Raw genomic sequence first — 14772 nt, 5'->3', positions numbered from 1 at the left:
GGGGTCCAGGCTTTCTGGGGCTCGATCTATTTTTTGCAGACTTGGGCACCTCCCTCAGGATTATCAACATATATGGACCGTGTCACCAGCGTGAAACTTTCTGGAACAACCTCCTGGGCCTATCCATTCTATCAGCAAAGAACTTAATCATTGGGGGGGATCTAAACTTTTCATTGGGTTACGGTGAATCATGGGGAGCCTCGGCACAAATTGACCCTATTACCGCATACATGACTGAACTATTGGAACGTCATGACCTGAGTGATGTCCCCATGATCAAACCTCTTCCCACCTGGAGGAACAGAAGAATCGGTGATGCTGCCCTGGCTCGTAGACTAGATAGATTCATGATGAAAGGATCTCTGCTACAAAGGCTTCATCACTACAAGCAATGGGTGGGATCTGGTGGCATATCAGATCACCATCCTATCTATCTGGAAATAAATGGGCCCAATAAAAAACCCAAAGCCCCTTACAAGTTCAATCATGGCTGGTTACAGGATCCCTCCTACATCAAACTTGTAACAGACTTCTGGCCTCTCAACCCGATAGATAGAGCTGACTCTCTGGCTAAGGGCTTTTGCTCGAATCTATCGCAGATCAAGGAACTCACTATCGAATTGGCCAGAAATAAGCACAGGCAGGAGAACTTAGCTCTCTTGCATATTGAAGCTGAGCTTACCTCTCTCACAGATGAAAGGGGTTTGGGTTTCTCATCAGAGGCAGATAAATCTCATTTAGTGGAGCTGGAAAATCAGAAGCAAAAGATCCTTAGGGAGAGGGAAGAATCTGCTCATCTGCGCAGTAGAGCAATCTGGCTTAAGGCTGGAGATGACAACTCTCGCTTCTTTCACAATGATGCCAAGGGCAGAAAGGTCAGCAATACTATATGGAATCTCCCTATGCCCGATGATGGAGTGGCTAATACATTCAATAAACTCTCTCAGATGGGATCATCCCACTTCAGGAATCTATACAGGAAACCTCCGGGTTCCAACATTGTAGATATCATTAACATTGTTGGACACTTTCCCAAGTTTGTAAACGAGGAAGAAGCAGAGAATCTTTTCGATCCGGTGACCCCTGAAGAACTGGAATCCACCATCAAATGGTTTAAGAAGGAGCGTAGCCCGGGGCCGGATGGATGGACCATCGAATTCTACATTGCATTTTATGAGATGATCAAACAGGACCTTCTTCGGGTAGTAGAGGAATGTAGGATGTCGGGATCCATGTATAATGCTATCAACTCCACTTTCATTGCTCTGATCCCTAAAACTGACTCTCCCTCCTCTTTTGATGAATATCGTCCCATCTCACTCTGTAATGTACTCTATAAGATCATCTCTAAAATCATTGCAAACTGCATTCGCCCCATTCTGTCTCGCCACATCGCCCCTCAACAATTCGCCTTCCTGGAACACTGCCAGATTCATGAAGCTATTGGGGTTGCTCATGAAGCTTTTCACTCTATCTGGTCAAAACACCATAAAGCCATCATCTTAAAAATTGACCTAGCCAAAGCATTTGATTGGGTCAGCTGGCTCTATATCAAAATGCTCCTTATTCATTTGGGCTTCCCTCACCGATTTATCACCTAGATCATGGCTTGCATAACCACTCCTTCCTTCAGTGTGCTGATTAATGGATCTGCATCCCAGTTCTTCCACTCTGAACGTGGCCTCAGACAGGGGTGCCCTCTGTCTCCCCTTCTCTTTCTCATTGTCATGGATGGCCTCAGTCGTCTTATTGCGTCAGCCAAGAGAAATGGAGATATTTTTGGTCTCAAGATAACAGAGGACTGTTACCTCACCCACCTTTTATTTGTGGATGACGTTATGATCTTCCTTGATGGAAGTATCCGGGACTCCCGTTCATTTTCAAATATTATCTCCCTCTTCTCATCTGCCACTGGGATGCTGGCCAACCATTCAAAGTCATCTATTATCCTATCCAGAACCTCTGTCCATGAATCTCAACTGGCACTTCAGCTTTTTCCTTACAGCATTCATCCCCTAGATCAGGGCCTTAAATACTTGGGATATTGGATCAAGCCTATTAACCGAAAAATTGCGGACTGGATCTGACTAGTTGCTAAATTGGAGAAGAGACTCAATATCTGGAGCCATCGATACCTCTCTCGAGTAGGAAGACTTGTCCTGATTAAATCTGTCTTGGAAGCTACCCCGGTCTTCTGGATGGCTTTGGCCTGGATCCCGCGCAGCATCCTGACCAGACTTCAGCAAACCTGCAATAGGTACTTATGGAATGGGACAAAGGAGAAACGCATTTTTGCATGGATTGGATGGAAGAGGATTGCCATTCCAAAGAAATGGGGTGGCTAGGGGCTCAAAGATCTCCCTTCCTTCGCACAGGCTCTGGCAGCAAAGATGGGATGGACCTTAATCACTGGAGACAACCTATGGACTCATATGGTATATCACAAATATATTTGGCCCCATCATTTAATGGATTGGATCCGGCTCCCGACCTGGCCTAAAGCAGGAATATCATCAGTTTGGAAAGCACTACTTCATGCTATACCTCTTATCAGAGATAACTTGATATGGAAAATCAATGATGGCACACAGGCCAGAATCGGCCTGGATCCTTGGAATGGAAGCGGAGGCAGGCATATACTGCCTGAAGCCCTCATCCGGTACCTGCACACACAAGGGATCACTTATATAGCTGATATAGCTGATCCACAGTGCACCACCATTTTCGAACAACAATGGAAAACTGCAGATCAGATCAACATTCCACCTCTTTGGCACCAAGATTGGCTGTCTTATATCAGTGCCTTATCTGAATCGCACATCAGAATCAAGCAGGGACCTTATGAGCTTATTTGGTATCCTTCGCAGCACGGCATTTTCACCCCTAAAACTGGGTACCTATCTCTGATTTCACATAAGGTCCCGGATTTATTATCTTTCTGGTGGAACTCCATTTGGAAACTAACATCCCCTCCCAGGCAGAAGCTATTCTTTTGGTGCATCCTTAAGGGTGTAGTCCCCACGGGGGAATACCTCATGAGACGTGCGGTCCATGGACCGTCTTGGTGCATCCTGTGTAAACAGTCAGCCGAATCGCGAACGCACTTATTTCTTCAATGCACTGTACTGTCACACATTTGGCAAGCAATTTCCACTGATATACAATACACCAGTAAATGGGAGGGTGTTGATATAAATCAAACCTGGGAGACTTGGTTCCATCAGCACAGAAACTCAAAACTACAAATCTTGCCCATCATCACCTATTGGTACCTCTGGCTGGCTCGTAACCGTTTGACCTTCGAGGATAAACCGGTTCATTGGCCGCATCTAATTGCTAAGATCATATCAGCCTACAATGAAACTCCTGAGCCACCGCAGCCAAAGGCCCGCCGACCCTGTGACCCTCCACAAATCAATCACAACAGCCCATGGGCTTATTTCGATGGTGCTGCCCAACAGCAGGGATGTGGAGGGGGCTTTCTCCTCTTCATAAACGAACAGCATTTCTATAAAGCAAAGCTGGGTTTGGGAGCTGGTTCTAACAACTTCGCTGAGCTCATCACCCTCCGTCATCTTCTTCATTTTGCATTTGCCACAATTGCTTGCACTTAAACATACATGGAGATTCAAAGATTGTCATAGATTGGTTCAATAATAATTCTACTTGTCATTCACACACACTCAGCAGCATATTGGATGAAATTAAATTACTGAAGGATCAGTTTAATGACATCACTTGCACTCATATCTACAGGGAACACAACAACAGTGCCGACCAACTATCCAAGGAGGCTACGACACTTCCCAGAGGCGAGTGGATGATACAGGAGCAGCGAGGTACAAATACATATCAGTTTTACCACCACCCATACATAGATGCACAGTATCATAGGGCAGCCATCCCATGAAATCTGATATGAACTGATATTTTTGAACAATTTTGTATATAGCTTATAAATATTATAACTGATAGCCCTGCGTGGCAATATGTATATATGACAATATAGAACATCCTGTGAGATGAATTTTTTCTTTTTGATAGACAGTAATAGAACTATAGCTACCCACATGTGTGGTGGAATAACATATAGCATATGCAAAACGCATCTACAACATGTAATTTTTCCAATCAATGAAAGATTACGATTTTTCCAGGGGGAAAAAAAAAAGGTAGTTTATATAATGAATATGAAACTACCGAAAAACGATAAATGACTAATGTAAATAATAAATTTTTTATTACAAATGGTGACTAAATTTTGCATATATATACGACTATTAATAGCTAATTTATAGTATCTTATAACACAACTGAAAATTAATCATATTTATTTGATCACTAATTGGTTTTAAGAAATAACTAAAATTTTCATATATATGACTATTAGTAGGTAATTTATAGTATCTTATAATGTGACCAACATTTTGGTCATTAATTGATTTTTTCAGGTGATCGTGTAGTATATTTTGTTGTGTATTTAGTCATTAATTGTGACAAATAATGATTAAATTAATGACTAAATTAATGACCAAATTTAAGACTAAGTATATTACTAGACGATAAAATTGAGACAACCAATTAATGATTAAGCTAAAAATGGCTAAAAGATGGTTGCATTATAAGATACTATAAATTAGCCACTATTGATCACCAACTTAAAAAATGTCATTTATATGTAAATTTTAGTCAATTTTCAGTAACTAATTAGTTAGTGCATACTACAAAAGTAAAAATATAACAATCTTTTTTACATTCAATTTATTTATTTTTCATATATGATGTTGATATAAAATTATGTTATTTACTATAGAAGTTGAAATATTATTGCCAAAGTAAAAATATAAGAAATCTTTTACCTTCAATTTTTTTATCTCTCTAGATATAAAGTTTATAAAATTATGTTAGTTAATATCAAAAATGAAATATTTTGTTTATGGTTGAAAATGGAATTATTTTTGTTATTAATATTATATAAAATTATAATACTTAATATCTAAAACGAAATATTTTATTTATGGTTGATAATGGAATTATTTTTGTTATTAATATTTCCATATTAACTATCACATGTCAGGTCTATGTCGAATATGGAATGAATTTCACATCTGCTTCATAATGTGTTGTAATATCAATATTATTTTAGATATCATGTGTAATTTCCATGTTAACTAGTGAATTAATGACATGTCTCCCTTATACTAAAAAGTAGAAAGAAAAAGGGTTATTTACTTCTCATGGTTTTCACTTAATGAATGAATAATGAAGTAGTGATGCACTAGAAGAGTTGCAGATAAGAAAGCGGCAGAACAACGAGGGCGAACAACGAGGGTTTCATAGAGTTGCAGACAGTGTTCCACATGGAGGGTTGCAGAGGAGGGAGTGCCACTCCCTCCTACAAGGAGGCCATGGCCAGTAGAGGAAACAAACCTATAGAAAATGCTAGAGGTACTACAAAGGAAGGGAAAAGAAATATCGAAGAGGAGATAGTAGGAGCCAAAACTAAGGAAACAATGACACAAAGGACAAGGAGGTAGAAGAAAAAAAACAAACGGGACCCTACAAACCCAAAGCTGAGATCACACCCAGAGTTATTGTAAACGATCCTGCTTTACAAGCACAAAAGGATCACATGCAGACATATGCCATTATTTGTAAGTTCATGGGACTATGGCCCACTAAAAAAGCATTACAGACATGGATCAAGTATCACTGGAAACCTAAAGGGAGCATTGACCTACATCTTGGGTCAAAGGGATTCTTCACTGTGGTGTTCACGAATATTGAAAACAAGAACAGAGTATTTGAAGGAGGACCCTACTTCTATGTAGCAGCTGGACACTATATGAGGCCATGGATGTTGAATTTTTTCCCAGAACGTGAGACTTTTACTTCAATACCGGTCTGGGTAAGACCCTATTCTTTACCTCTTGATTACTGGAAAAACGAATTGTTAACAACCATAGGCAATAAATTAGGTCGTTTTGTCAAAGATTTTGAAGCCACAAGAAGGGGGAAATACACTTCCTTTGCTAGGATATGTGTGGAAATGGATCTATCAGGAACTCTACCAGATGAAGTGATCTTGGAAGTTTTTGATGAAGAATGGGTGCAAATAGTAGACTATGAGCATATTCCATTTAGATGCCACAGATGTCATGAACATGGGCATCTATTTAGAGATTGTCCACTCAATAAAGTTGTAAACAACAGCAAAGCTAACACAACGAAGGAAATGGATAGCTTCTAGAAAGTGGTAAATCAAGGAAAGGGTGGCAAAAGAGGACCAAAGAAACTTCAAGATGAAGGGCTACAGGTCATTTAAAATAAGTTCCAAGTTCTTCAGGAAGACGAAGAGATTACAAAACAAGATCAAGAAATGGAAGGAAGTCCTGAGGAAAAGAAAAAAGAAGAATACCGTGAACAAACATAGGATATTGATTATCAGAAAGAAACTATGATGAGTGAAACAAAACTTGAGATGGATCAGGAAATGACCCAGAGTGAAATGGACCTGGAGGACCATGAGCTACATGAGATTCTTAATAAAGAAAACCTAGATCTGGGAGGGTTCTTGATTCAGGGAACCATGGGAGGAGTAGATTCATTACCTCAAGAAGAGCTCAATAGAATATAGTAGTTGTTTTTATGGAAAACACAGGCTAATGCATTGGAGAAAGGAAAAAACATAGACAAGCAGGATAAGAGAGGTGTGAAAACGATGAAAACAACTCCGGGACTAGCAACTAGAAACCCATGTAAGAAAAGAGGCAGGAAAAAGCAGAATGAACTCTTGATGGAGTGTGGGAAGCCAATGATAGATTCAAGTAAGATGAAAGATCTAGCCAACTACTCCTTTACAAATCTTTAATTATGAAGTTTACATCTTGGAATATCAGAGGTCTAGGGAGTAAGAGAAAGAAGAGAATGCTTAGTAATAAAATGAAGCAAGAAACGTCGGATATAATCTTTATCCATGAAACGAAATGTTCCATTCAAAAATTAAGACAAATTCATAACAAATGGCTCAATAGATTTGAATTTATAGAAGTCAAAGCAGAGAATACAGCGGGGGGAATTATCACTCTTTGGAACCCAAAAAAAATTATCATGATAAATGCTGAGGCATCCAGGAACTATTTATCAATGGTTATTCAACCTGTAGGAGACAGGTACACCTATCTGGTCACAAATGTATGTGGCCCTCAAAGAATAGACAACAAACTCAGGTTTCTAGATTCCCTGGTGGATCTCAAGGACAGACATGCAGGAATACCTTTGATCATGGGAGGGGACTTCAACATGATCAAATCTCTTTCGAAGAAAAAAGGAGGAATCAGAACTCTAAGTAAAGACTCCTTAGAATTTCAAACCTTTATAGACAATATGAATGTTGTTGACACTGATACGAATATTGGCCTCTTTACTTGGAATAATAAAAGAGGAGGAGAGTCTCAAGTAGCCTCAAAGTTAGAAAGATTAATTATCTCAGAGGATCTTATGCTAACAAATAAGGAAGTAATAGTGAAAGTTCTTCGCTTTGGAGGCTTAGATCACTGGCCAGTTCAACTGGAGATCAAATGTATAGGTACTCTCAGGAACAGACCTTTTAGATTTTAAAATATCTGGCTTTCCCACCCAGATTTCATCAACAATATTAAAAAATGGTGGTCAGAATATTTACATATTCAGGGAACAAGAATGTTTCTTCTTCATAAAATATTAAAGCACATCAAACTCAAACTAAAGGATTGGAACATGAATGATTTTGGCAATATTTTTGTGGAAAAAAAATATGTTGAAAACAAAATGAAGATTCTCAACCAAGCTCTGATCATGGATGGATTTGATAGAGTTAAAAGTAATCAAGTAGATAAACATCATCAAGAATGGGATAATCTGTGTAAACAACAAGAAATTTTTTGGAGACAAAAGTCTCGAGTTCAATGGCTAAAAGAAGGAGAGCATAACATGAAATTTTTCACAGATCCACCATGGTGAATAGAGCCCACAACAGAATATCTTCAATTAAGAACAAGGATGGGGAGCTTCTCACCTCCCATGAGAACATTGAAGTTGTGTTAGTTCAGCACTTCCGAAAAATAACTCAGGAAAATAATTCAGACAAAGAACAGTCCATCAGTGATGTAACTAGAAACATACCAAAGCTAGTATCCAGAGAGGACAATTTCAACCTAAACAGGCCAGACTCTGAAAAGGAGGTAGGTGATGTCCTCAAAGATATGCAGAATGGAAAAGCACCCAACCCAGATGGTTTGAATGTGGAAATTTTTAAAGCATGCTGGAATATTATTAAATAGGACATTTTGAATGTAGTGGAGGATTCCTGGTTGAACAAAACTATTTTGAAAGTGCTCAATACATCTCCCTCATCCCTAAGCAGGATATCGCTCAAAATTTAGATAAGTATAGAGCCATAGCTCTATGCAATGTGGTTTACAAGATAATATCCAAAGTAGTGGCCAATAGACTTAAACCTCTACTTCCTACCCTAGTTTCAGGGGAACAATCCGGTTATGTGGAAGGCAGACAAATTTTAGACAACATCATTCAAGCCCAAGAGGTGGTTCATTCGTTAAGTAGAAAAACGTAGGTTGGAATGATCATGCAATTAGATATAGCCGAAGCTTATGATAAGTTAAACTGGACCTATATGAAGAAAGTACTTATTTCTTTTGGATTTGATCATAATTGGGTCAGATGGGTTATGGCCTTAGTGACTTCCTCCAACTTTTCAATTTTGGTGAATGGCTCTCCATCTGAGATTTTTAGTCCTTCTAGAGGCCTCAAACAGGGAGACCCACTCTCTCCATTTCTTTTCATTCTCATGATGGAAGGACCTGGTAGGTCCATCAAGCATGCTAAAGTAATAGGTAAGATTAATGGCCTACAACTAACTAAGAATGGTCAGGCTCTTAGTCATCAACAATTTGTAGATGATATTATGCTACAAGGAATCCCCACAGTCAAAGAAGCTACAGCCTACAAACAGATCCTGAATGTATTTACCATGGCCACAAGTATGGAAGTTAATCTCTCCAAATCAAAAATCTTTTTCTTTAATACCAATATTGCGATTCAGAGAAATATCTCTAGAATTCTTGGATTTCAAGGGGATTCCCTCCCCTCAAAATATTTGGGAATCCCTCTTACTACTAAACCAATGCATAAAAGCATCTGGGAATTGTTGATTAATAAGTTGTAGGAAAAAGTACAAAAATGGACCATCAGATCTTTAAACATAGCTGGTAGGCTAGTTCTCACAAAGGCAGTACTGCAAACTATCCCAGTTTTCATGTTATCAGCCCTCCCAGCTCCTAAAGGGGTCTTACAGCAATTCAGAAACATCCAAAGAGATTTTTTTGGGGTAAGGACGAAGCAAGGAAAAAGTGGGCCTTAGTTTCTTGGGATAAAATCTGTAGGCCCAAGAACCACGGAGGCCTAGGCTTGGATGATCAAGAAATTCTTAGCAATGTTTTAGGGGCCAAACTATGGTGGCGTTGGGTTCAAAATCCAAAGGCCTAATGTGAAAATATTTGGAAGGAAAAATATGCCAGCTCCTGGAAAACTAGTGATCTCATAAGAATGTATAGAAATATAAAAGGCTCATACACCTGGAACAAAGCCTGGGAGAACAGAAGCCTAGTACAAGAAAATAGTTTCTGGGAAATCAAAGAGGGAAACCTAGCTCTATTCTGGGAGGATAAGTGGCAACAAGAACCAATATTGTTGAAACAGGACTTTTTAGACCTTAAGCACGAGACAGATATGCAAGGATTAATTAAGGTAAAGGACTTCTGGGAGCATACTCAGAATACAGATAAGTGGAGAATCTAGAAAAACATTGATTGCAGAGAGGAGAGCCCCTTGAAAACGAAAGTAGAGATACTAAGGAGAACGTCAGATCAAAGTAAAATCTTAGTAATAGGGGGACAAGACCAGCTAAGATGGGGCAATAATAATGAGGGTGCCTTTAAGCTTAAGGAGGCAAAAGGAATTCTACTTGAGCTGATTTCCCTTATACAGGATAAGACTTGGCCAAACCTATGGAGGCACCAAGGGTGGATGAAGATCAAACTCTTCATGTGGTTAGTACATCACAAAAAAATCTTAACTTGGGATAATATTAGGAGGAGGGGGGTTTTGGAGCCTTCTAGATGCTAGCTCTGTGAAGCTCAAGAGGAGACTATGGAACATTTACTCAATAGCTACATCTTCACCTCCTGGCTATGGGATTCTTTTTCTATCATTTTTCGTCAATCCGATAGGGACATAGGGAGTATTATTAACACCCTCAACAATTGGAGAAGAAACTTTTCGGATAATGAATTGCTTAACTCAGCCTGGGCCCTAACACCAAGCTTTATTATATGGAATGTTTGGAAAGAGAGGAACAAGAGAATATTTAAGGAAGAAAAGAAATCCCCTCATCTCCTATTTGAGATGATTTTGAAACAGCCAAGGGAGACAGTAGGAACCAAAGTGCATAATTATCCTAAAAATCATCCTTCAGAGGCAGATTTGAAAATTCTCAGGAAATTGGGTATTCAGGGGCTCATTCCTCAAAGCCTGGATAGGTAAGGGATCTCAATAGATACGGATAAATATTTCTAACATCCCCCCCAGAAGGGTATTTAAAATACAATGTTGACGGGGCTTCCAAAGGCAACCCAGGAACTGCTGGTTATGGTGGGGTTTTAAGGGATGAAAGAGGAGGTATTATCTCCATCTTCCATGGCCATTTAGGAAAAGCTACCAATAACATGGCGGAACTAATGGCTATGGAGCAATGCTTAGAGTTTCTGAAGCAGGACAACCACTCGAATGTGATTATAGAAGCGGACTCTGAGTTAATCATTAACTCGGTGAAAAGAATTAGATGTGGAACAGGGCCAGAGAAAGTTTCAAAACATTGGAGGCTAATTCGGGTTTTCCAAAGAATTCAGGGTCACCTCCAAGGACTTCGTACAGTTAGTTTTAACCATGTATTCAGAAAAGCCAATAAACTAGCGGATCTTTTGGCCAACCAAGGGGTGAACTATTCTAATATCAGGGTAACAATGGAGTGGTAGTCCAGTGGCCTCAGAGAAGAGTAAAAACTCTGTGTCATGAGCAAGCGGAAGAGGACAAGAACTTTGAGGCTAGGTCTGGTTGACTTTGTTTCTATATGGGTAGTTTTTCCTACATGGTCCGGTCGAGTATGGCCAACAGACTTTTTTCGACCTCCGCAGACAAGGAAAGAATTTTACCAGAGATCCCAAGGGGAAACATATGGGGAGTTTTATCTTTTTATCAAAATGGTTGAAGGGTGGATGTAGTTTCGTTCACGGGTTCAGGCATGGGCTCGGAGGGAAAGTGACGATTGATCGGTTTTCGGGATCGTGTGTTGGCCACAATACCCCCAATTTTCTGTCAGCGATCGTCTTACCATGTAGGGGCAGTTCTCTGGTGATTGCAGGCTGCGCAAGCGGGAAGAAATTTTGGAGATTTGGGAGCGATTCCATACATCGGACGACACATGGCAATGGGGTCTGTTGGAATACCACCCTCATCGCATAGTAATGTTCGGTGGGGTTGCCCCGCGCGATATGATCCTCAGCCGTCATATCAAGGATGGCGGATCAACAGTCAGGATGGATCGAGCAAGTCAGTGGGACCTTCTGGATAAGGGTTGTGCATCTTCGCAGTGTGATATCCTCCACAACCTGGTCGGGAGGATCTAACGGTTGATATTAAATACGCAAGTTAGGCAGTGCACGATAATAGGTTCTTGATGGCTTTCTAGGTTTGGGAGTCTTTCTGACCCGACTTTTCTGCTTTGGAGGTGCCTCTTCTACCTGGGGAGTCGGCTTTTAGTTGTTTGACAGTTTGGAGGCTTTGTATTCCTATTAAGGGTTAGAAGTGTTGTGTGTAAGGGGCGGGGCTTAGGCCTTGGGCCTGGTAAATGTAGTTTTGGTTTTTTCACTAAGATCACGGTTCCTTGTGAACTGGTGTACATTATGTAATGCATTTTACAATTTAATGAATTAGAAGGTAAGACACTTGCTTAAGAAAAAAAGAAAAGTAGAAAGAAAATAACACTTGTAGACAAAATTAGAAATTTTTTCTATTAATTACTTTATTTCTTTATATTAAGTTGATGTAGTTATATATTTTTTTAATGGTGGACTTTAAAGTGTTTTGTTTATGGACAACATTGAAATATTTTTTTTTTATCCATATCTCTATGCAATATTAAATGATTTTTTATATTAAAATTTTTCATAAATTGATATAGTTATATATATTTTTTAATAATGAACTTTAAAGTATTTTGTTTATGAATGATATTGAAATATTTTTTTGTTATCCACATCTATGTGCAATATTAAATGAGTTTTTATATTAAAATTTTCAAAATTGATGCTAGCTAACTGACGTCCCTTCATAAATCCCATGTGGACCTATGAGCTAAGGCTACATTTACATAAGAAGCGCTATTATAAGCGTAATTCACATAACACCGTAACCAATCATTAACTTGGAATACAAAGGAATATACAGGAAGCTCAACCAATGGATGCCTAAGGCTGAACTTCAAATATTATACACCACAACTATAATTATCATCACGTCTATTCTCAGCCCATCGCCTTTCCGTTGCACTTTCCTTTCAATGATCTTCGATCATCCAATCTCCACCGTCCATTTCTTTCTCTGAACCAACGGTTATCGTTGCTCCCTCACTATCGGTCATCAATGCTATTGCTTATCGCAATGTCACACATCGCCATTCCACTACCCATTGCATTTGACTTTGTCGAAATGCGATTGATGATCAAATCTTGACCATCAATCTGGACTCGATCTGACGGTAGGACTTCACCCAATCAACAAAACAAAATGACAATCTTCCACCGTTGATCTTCCTCCATCATATCTGACGGTTGGCATTGACTTCGGGTAGACAACAAGCACAAGATTTAACCGCCAGATAAAGCGGTTTCCTCCCTCCACCTTTGTGCTACGTGTCGATTGGTTGGTGGGATCGAGGGCTCACCTTTTAATACCACATACCATTTAGTCGCCCGAAATACCATTCTTATTACAAAACCACTTCCTTCGCACACTAACTCTCATGCATCTAAGCTTCACGATGACCATTGAGCTATGAGATCCGACAGCTTAGATCTACTTCCGGTTCTCTTCACCTTCCGCCATTACTATCCGTCGATCTAAACAATCTGATGGTTCTCATTCCTTTTTTCCTACACCATTGATCTTCTGCTATTTGATGGATCTATGCACTTAACACGGTTTCTGCCATACTCCAATTTCACACATGACATTCATATAGTAAGCTATGAAATCTTTGAAGCAAGCTCAGCCAATGTTATAACATTAAGGACCCCAATTATGCTTTGAATGCTGTGATTTATAACTTAAGGCATACAAACAGAGAAGGACGCTTCAGTTGTTTCGTAGGCAACTATACATAGGCAAGCGAAGGATTTCAATAAAAACAACACACTTACGCACACTAAATCATATTATTCAATACGATAAGTTTACAGAGTCTCGGCCCTCTGGATTGATTACAACAATAAAATACCTTGTTTAAATCTTGAAATCCTCGCTCTCTCTTACTCGATTCTAACCTAGCTAACCTATCCAACCTCTAAATTATACAAAAAGATCGCAATTTATACAAAAGTGGATTCATGAAACAATTCTGGTTCAAATCTAGAAATCTCTCACTCTCTCCTAGAGAATCTCTTTAACTCCACTCTTTTCTAAACAAATGCTAATTCAAGCTATCAAATCCCTCATATCCTATTCAAACCAAATAAATCTAACTATTTGGCCTGATCTCCACACAGGGAGGATCAATCAGCCACTATACCCTTTTTCTCATATTTTACAATAAATAAACACTCCCGTACATTTAAATAAATAAAATTAACTAAACTATTGTCTTACAACCCTTTGTTAGTCACAACATGTGATCATGCCATCACGTTTCTCACTAGGACTGAATGCTTATGCATCAAAAAAATTTAATACTATTACAAGGGATGAGTAATAATTGAATTTCTACCAATCATCATTGCCTTAGAATTTTATTCAACTTCAAAGTGTTATTGGAGGATTCACCTATTTGCGTTAGAATTTTATTCAACTTCAAAGTGTCATTCTATGATTCACCTATATGCTTAGAAAAACTGAAGGTCAAAGTAAAAATGGAAGGTTACAATGACAGTCAAATTACTAAGTCTCGAAACCTCTTAATATGGAAAAGACATTATGAATAAGAGGTGAAGGTGGACTCTCCAATATTGTTAATATGAAAAATATTTTAATAAAAAATAATCGCTATAGTATGTTATGTATGTTGTGTTTGAGGTATATTTTGAAATTGTCTAGATTTGGTTAAGGAAACAAGCTGATGGCCTGAAACCTAAATATACTTGGCATAAGTGAAAGTCTATCAACTGGTAATTATAGGTGATGTGGTTGTTTTCTGAATAAAAGTGAGAAATCAAGGTCTATTTTGGATATTTTGACTAAAACTAGTGACCACTGTATTTTAAATTATAATAAATTTTACTACTATGAATAAAATTTAAAAAAATCATGAATAATGAGAAGTTGCTATTGATTTTGTACAAATTATTTGGCAGTTAGATAGTGGAAAGATATAGTGTTTTATTGTTATAAATTTGAGGAAAATGAATCACACACATGTCTGAATCTCTCATGTCGAAATGTAAA

Source organism: Pinus tabuliformis, chromosome 9 (assembly GCF_031772625.1).
Source record: "Pinus tabuliformis cultivar Carrire ecotype Pingquan chromosome 9, CPIR1, whole genome shotgun sequence".
NCBI lineage: Eukaryota > Viridiplantae > Streptophyta > Pinopsida > Pinales > Pinaceae > Pinus > Pinus tabuliformis.
Note: the sequence above shows the minus strand (reverse complement) of the source record.